This window comes from Sorex fumeus, unplaced genomic scaffold (genome assembly GCF_029834395.1).
Source record: "Sorex fumeus unplaced genomic scaffold, SorFum_2.1 ptg000037l, whole genome shotgun sequence".
NCBI lineage: Eukaryota > Metazoa > Chordata > Mammalia > Eulipotyphla > Soricidae > Sorex > Sorex fumeus.
In genome coordinates, this window is record NW_026606094.1 from 62,409,992 (window position 1) to 62,416,846 (window position 6,855).

Below are 6,855 nucleotides of genomic sequence, written 5' to 3' on the forward strand. Positions count from 1 at the left end.
ACATTACTAGAATGTTTAGATAAACAATTAGCAGTATTTCTAAATATATTATATATGTGTGTATATTAGAAGGAAGAAAGTCTATACCTGCAAATTTGAAACTTCTCTCTCATTGAGAACCATAGGGCTAAAAACAAGGATAAAAAAGGAATGAGTAAATGAGGAAGATAAAGAGAGAGGGAAAAAAGTGTAAAAACTGTTATATACATAGTATTCAAAGTGATTTATCTAATAAAAGAATTAAATGTAATTCTCATTACTGTATAGTATTCTATTCACCTTTAATTCACAAGCCTTTCTGAAAACCATTTTTCTAATTATCTTTGAGAAAAAAATTATTTGTGGAGTTCTCCATATGGCACCTTCCTGAAAACTAGCAAATTATTACCTTTAGAAAATATAAAGACTGCCAGAGACTGACTAACAAGAGTAAGTCATGGCTTCAGGGCTTCCGACGCTGTCGTTCAGTGAGCCAGTGACCTTTGAAGATGTGACCCAGGGCTTTACGCTGGAGGAGTGGGGTCTGCTTGACCTTGAACAGAAGTCCCTGTACAGGGCAGTGATGTTGGAAAACTACAGGAACCTGGTCACAGTGGAACATCAGCTGTCCAAACCAGATGTGGTATCTCAGTTAGAAGAGGTAGAAGAGCTCTGTTCCATGGAGAGAGGATTCACGGATCCTTTTCAGAATGTCCTGAGGCTCAGTTGAACTCTCAGTCCGATCTGCTTCATGCTGAGAATCCCCTGATGAAGATCAAGGTGGTTGAAGTCCTCACATTGAATGAGGAGGTAGCTCAGACCCGGAACGCACAGATACGGGCCGTTTATGCTGAAAATGAGGGCTTGAGCCCTGACTTCGGGGAGCCAACACAACAGCAGAGACAGTGTCCAGTGGACTCTACTGCTATTCAGCAGAGGTTCCTCGGATTTTGCTTTGACGAGGACACAGGACCTCGGGATGCCCTGGCCCAGTTGCGTGAGCTTTGCCACCAGTGGTTGCACCCTGAGATACACTCCAAAGAAAAGATTCTAGAGCTGCTGGTGCTGGAGCAGTTCCTGGCAGCGCTGCCTCCTAAGCTCTTTCTGTGGGTGGAGTCGCAGCACCCTGAGAGCTGTGAGGCAGTGGTGGCCCTGGTGGAGGATGCAACCGGGGTATCTGAGGAGGAAGTTTTACCCACCCAAGGCTCCACCTGCTCTCTGGATGTCACAGGTCACAAAGAGAAGGACAAAGACATGACCGCCTGCACAGAGAAGGCACTGCTGAGGATCCTGTGACCTTCCAGGATGTGGCTGTGGACAAGGAGGAATGGGGGCTGCTGGACCCAACCCAGAGAACTGAGTACCACGTTGTGATGTTAGAGACATTTGAGCACATGGTTTCTGCGGGGTAGGACACTACACTGGAAAATAAAGTTAACTTCAGAGTCTGATATTTCTGAGCAAGAACCATCCTCTGAGCCGAAAATGGAAGTAGTCTCACAAGAGGAGTCCAGGCCCTCCACCTACAGAGATAACCCACATGGTAGGACCCCCAAAGTCTCAAAAACTGCGCTGAAACAGGTGAAGCCTACTCAGGAAAAGACCCTCCCTAGGAAGCACTGTCAGAGTCTCAGGTCCCAGGCAAACAATTACTTCTGATAAAAGCCATGTTTCACTCCCAAAAAGTCTTCCTAAGAAAAACTTACGCAAGCATGTCTCACAGGTTAAAAATGTGACACAGACTCCATTTGTCAAAATTCATCAAAAGAGCTATAGAGAGGAAAAAGCTAGGGAAAGTAGTGGGAAAGTCTTCATTCGAAACCTTCAGCAGATAACCTTCACCAAAATTCGTAAAGGGAGCCAAGTTTGCCAATGCAGTGCCTGTGGTAAAATATTTTGTAACCCAAGATACTTTTCTGTACATAAGAAAATCCATACAGGGGAGAGGCCTTACGTGTATCAGAATTGTGGGAAAACATTTGTTCAGAGCTCCTCACTCACACAGCATATGAGAGTTCACACTGGAGAGATACCGTTTGAATGTCAGGAGTGTTGCAGGACCTTCAATGATCGCTCAGTCATCTCTCAGCACTTGAGAACGCACACCGGGGCCAAGCCCTACATGTACCAGGTCTGTGGGAAGATCTTTCACCAGAGCTCCCATCTCATCAGACATCGACACACGCACACAGGAGAGTGTGCCTAGAAGTGCACCAGATGTGGAAAGGCCTTCACCCAAAGCTCACACCACTGGGCACCAGAAATCACACAGTAAGGCCAAGCTCAAGAAGAAATAGACTGCCTTATAGTACGCAGACTAGCAGAATAGATGGCATCTTTTCAACCTGGTTCTCCATTACCTGGTTGCAAGCTACTAACATGATTTGCCATTATAAGTTCATTTAGTCATTGAAATACTAGTAAAGCTTATTATGTTGTAGGTTTTTAAAGCCTGGTACCAAAATGTCTAATATGATGATAATCTATTCAAGGTATAATACTTATGCATATGACGGGGACATAAAAACTTGGATAAATATTTCTGTGGTAGAATCTGTATGTTCTTTACCTGACAAATATATTTTCTTTGATGATTTAATATATTAAAAAAAGAAAAGATAAAGACTATTTTTTCCAAATGATTGAAGTTCTAAACTTGTTTTCGCATTCAAGGGCTAAATATTTAAAAAAAATTATTCATAACTACCTTTCATTATTCTTTTTTGCAAATGAAATAATATTAATAATATAATGCTTTGAAAATTATTTGATAAAGACTTCTAAAATCATAATGTGAAAGCTGGAAGCACATATTTCTTTTTAAGTATTGTCTTCAGCCAGAGATTCTCACATGATAAATCTTCTGCAAATCTTATCAGTGCTCATTTGTTTGTAATTTCATTCTTTGATTTAAGCTTTCTATCTCTACGGCATTTGCCATTCTGATTAGGATGAGTCTTGGAGTATTTTTTATTTGAATCTCTTTTAGTTGGTACCTTAGGGCCTCTTGGATCTGGATGTCTACACTCTCCAGCTCTGGGAACTTCTCAGTAAGTTTTGACTGTTGCTTCTTTGTGAGGTTCCTTTCCATTCCTTAGGGACCCTGATGTCTCTTATGTTGTTTTTCAAATCATTACAGAGTTCTCTAATCTGCTGTTCATTTATTTTGAGTCTTTTTTCCCCATCTCTGCTATTCTTTCGAAGTTTTCTGCATTTCATCTTGTAGTTTACTAATTTTGTTCTCCACTTCTGTTACTCTATTATAAAGGCCTTCCAGTGAGTTTTTCATTTCACCTACCAAATTCTTAAGTTTGGTCACTTCTGGGGGAATGGTGCTGCCAGCAGGTCAATCTGTACATGTGAGGCGAGTGCATCAGCAGCCTGATGGCACCATCAGACCTTCAGATACCCCAAAATTGCTGCTGTGCTTTTGGCCAGACCCCAAAAACTTGGAGCAAAGTTTACCAAGAAAGTAAACGGCCAAAAGTTAGGTCTGTGGGAGACACACCCACAAACCACCTCCGGCTCAGCTATATAATTGGAGGCATGGCCTCTCTGGTTCCTGATCGAACTGCTTAACAGCCATGATCCCAGAGACTAAGAAACGAATCTCGGAACCCAAAAGCTTTTGGCAGAAATGTGTCCTGTTCCTGCAGTAGATTATTAGCACTGGGTCACTCCAGGTGGAAATAGGTTTCATGCCTTGGCCTGTTCCCCTTGGCGGCCTGGTGACCGTCATCCTCCAGAGGCCACAGGACAGTCAGGTTCGGGACTACAGTGATGAGACACGTGGGGCCTCACCCGATCGGGGTGGAACCGGCCCTTTCCTCCCCATCCCAGCGAGACCTCGAGTCGCCACCTACAAATGGCCTCTCTGGCTCCTGATCAAGCTGATTAATGGCCATGATCCCAGAGACTCAGAAGCAAATCTTGAAAACAAGCAGCTTTTGACAGAAATGCATCTGAATCGCATAAACAACCATGGCTCCAGAGGAAAAAGGACTTAATCCAGAGCCCAACAGCTTGCAGCAGAAAAGTGAACAGACCATGAGTTAAAATACAGCACCATACCTCCCCGGGAGGGAAAGGATGTTGCTCCCTTCCACCTTTCTCCCCACCGGCAGCAAGGTGGCTGCTGCCTCAGAGCTTATTGGAAAGCCAGGTATGAGCTGGCAGTGACGGGGCAACTGCAGTCTCATGGGAAGAGGGGCAGTACCGGCTCGTCCTTCACGCCCTATTGAGGTCCTGAGTTATCCCCCACGAGTGGCTCTCTGGCACAGTCGTAAAACCAGATGCACAGAAACCAATCTCTAAATTATCTGGCTCTTTGCAGAAATCCAAAATTGCGTGGCCACTATAGTGGCCACGCAACATTATATGATTCTCATAACCAGCTATAGAAAACAAAGTATTTCACAATGCCTTTTCAGCAATTCTGATTGTTGGGGGGAGGAATTCTAAACAATAATGGTGCAGCCTTTGTTGAAATGATAAATGTAATCAATGTAGAGAAGAGTTAAGTAGAAATCATCTGCCTCATAGGCATTGGGTGGGGTTGGGGGGGGCGGTATATTGGGGTTTTTGGTGGTGAAATGTGAAGGAAAAGGTGTTTGATCATTGTATGACAAAGACTTAAACCTGAAAGCTTAGTAACTTTTCCCACAGTGATTCAATAAATAAATATAAGACCAAAAATTTAAAAAAAATAAAAATAAAAAGTTTGGTCATTTCTGCTTGTAGTTTTCTAATTTCTCCTTGCAGCTTTCTAACTTCTGCTCTCATATCCTCTTATGTTTTTATTGAATCTCCATTCCGTTGTTTGTTTGAGCTCCTTAAATATCCACTTTTCTTCTCTAAAGTCCTTATAAAAGAGATCATATAACTGGTAATTTCTGGTTGAATCCTCAGGGCTACCATATTCAGTGAGTAAATGTGGCGGGATTCTTAGTTGCTTTCCCATTGTGCCTCTTGTACCCTGGAGATGAGTTTGTGTGTTGTGTGGATGAGCATCTAGAGTTAGAATGATAGTGTATAATGAAATAGATATGATGAAATGAATAAATGATATGAACTTCAGGGACTCCTGATTGACTTGGCTGCAAAATGGCACAGTTCTGAGTGCAGACTCCTCGCTGTGAGTTCGAGGAACCAGGAACAGGGTCTTCCAGGCATCAATGGGGCCTAGAAGCCTAGCCAGGCTGACAGGCATTCTTCAGGGACTCTTGACTGACCAGGGTGCAAAATGGCACGGTTCTGAACTCAGTTTCCTAACTATGAATTTATCGGATTGGGGTTGGAGCCTTCTCGGTCCTACTGGGGGGTTTTGGGGGCCAAGCCTGGCTAGCTGACTGACTCAGGAGCTCCTGACTGATCTGGGAACAATATGGCAAAGTTCTCAGTGCTGCTTCCTAGCTGACATACTTCTTAATTAGAACCAAGGAAACGCCATCTATTATTTTCTCACCTGGAAAAGTGAAACCTTTTATTGCCATATAGCACAGAGAGATCTATTAGCACAACAAAGAAAATAAGACAGCCAACATTACACAATCATTTAATTATAAGAATTGTAATGTTATTCATTGGATACAAGTAACTAAGTCATAGTCAGCAGCTTAACTATAACAATTTTTAGTAAGTCAATAAAAAGCCCTCATACGAAAGATACAATCTGTAAGTTTAAATTAATAAACTAATGATTTCTGAAAAAAAAATATGTTCATACTAGAAGAATATTCTACCTTAGAGGTATTGCTTTGATTTAAAAGAGCAGTGCTTATGAAAATGTTAACACAAAATAAATCAGAATTTTAACCTTGATATGCTTTCAAAATATTATCTCAATTTATACAACAAAGCATATTTTGAATCAAAATCAAAGTTTTGATTTTGTATTTTAAAAGGATGTTATATAGTCTATTACATAAACTCATCTCACACCTTAAGCGCATTGCTTTGTCCTGGTAAATCAAGCTATTCTTGGTAAAATTAAAAACAAATGTAGGACATGTGAAATTCTCCAGAACAAAAAGAATTTCAAAATATAGTTTTCCATGAGTCAGTACAATAAATGCCTAACAATATCTTCACCTTGAGTTGAACTCATTTATCACAATAACATTTTCTGCTGAGAATAATTTATATAATTTCAACCATACTGTAATCTAAATACCCAAGTGCAGTCTATTTCTTATCTTTCTGTCTAAGACTATTAATTTGCTATAATATTCTGGTTCTCTTTTATTTAGTAAAGAATTTGGTTCATCTTTGGTCTTGGTTACTGGGAGGTACCCCTTAAACTCTTGGAATTTCTAGAATGATACAGGAGTATCTTTGCTATTTGTTATGGGCCCTTCCCACACTTTTAAAGCATATTAGTTAAAAAAAAGTCAAATGAGAAAGCAAGATCAGTAAATTTTACCCTAAAGAAATAATGTCAGAAAATGTAAATGACTGTTGCACACATAACAAATATTAGAAATGTTAGTAGACAATACAGTTTGATAACTTGAGATAAAATGCCGTGTCCAAAGTTTTGCTTTTACTTGCTAAAAAATGACAAATTTTTGAGATTCATATAAATAAATGGAATGACTATTACAAAATGTTATTTTACTCTAATGCTATTTGTGTGTCTGGTAACTGGTTGTAAGCATTTTAAAAATAAGGCCCCGAGATGTAGAATCAATCTCACTTTACAGAAGCAATTTAACATGCATATTGCTTTACCACACACGACAAAGCCTGGCAAGCTACTAGTGGCATATCCAGTATGCCAAAAGCTGTAACAACAAGTCTTACAATGAAGAGGTTACTGGCACCCACTTGAGAAAATTAATGAACATCGGGACGACAGTACTACAGTGTTATTGATTT

The 6,855-nt window shown here is 40.6% G+C and overlaps 1 pseudogene; it reads left to right on the top strand.

Annotated features, from left to right (window-relative positions):
* Positions 1 to 436: 436 nt before the first annotated feature.
* LOC130027716 (neurotrophin receptor-interacting factor homolog) lies at positions 437 to 2,276 on the top strand (annotated as a pseudogene).
* Positions 2,277 to 6,855: the final 4,579 nt, after the last annotated feature.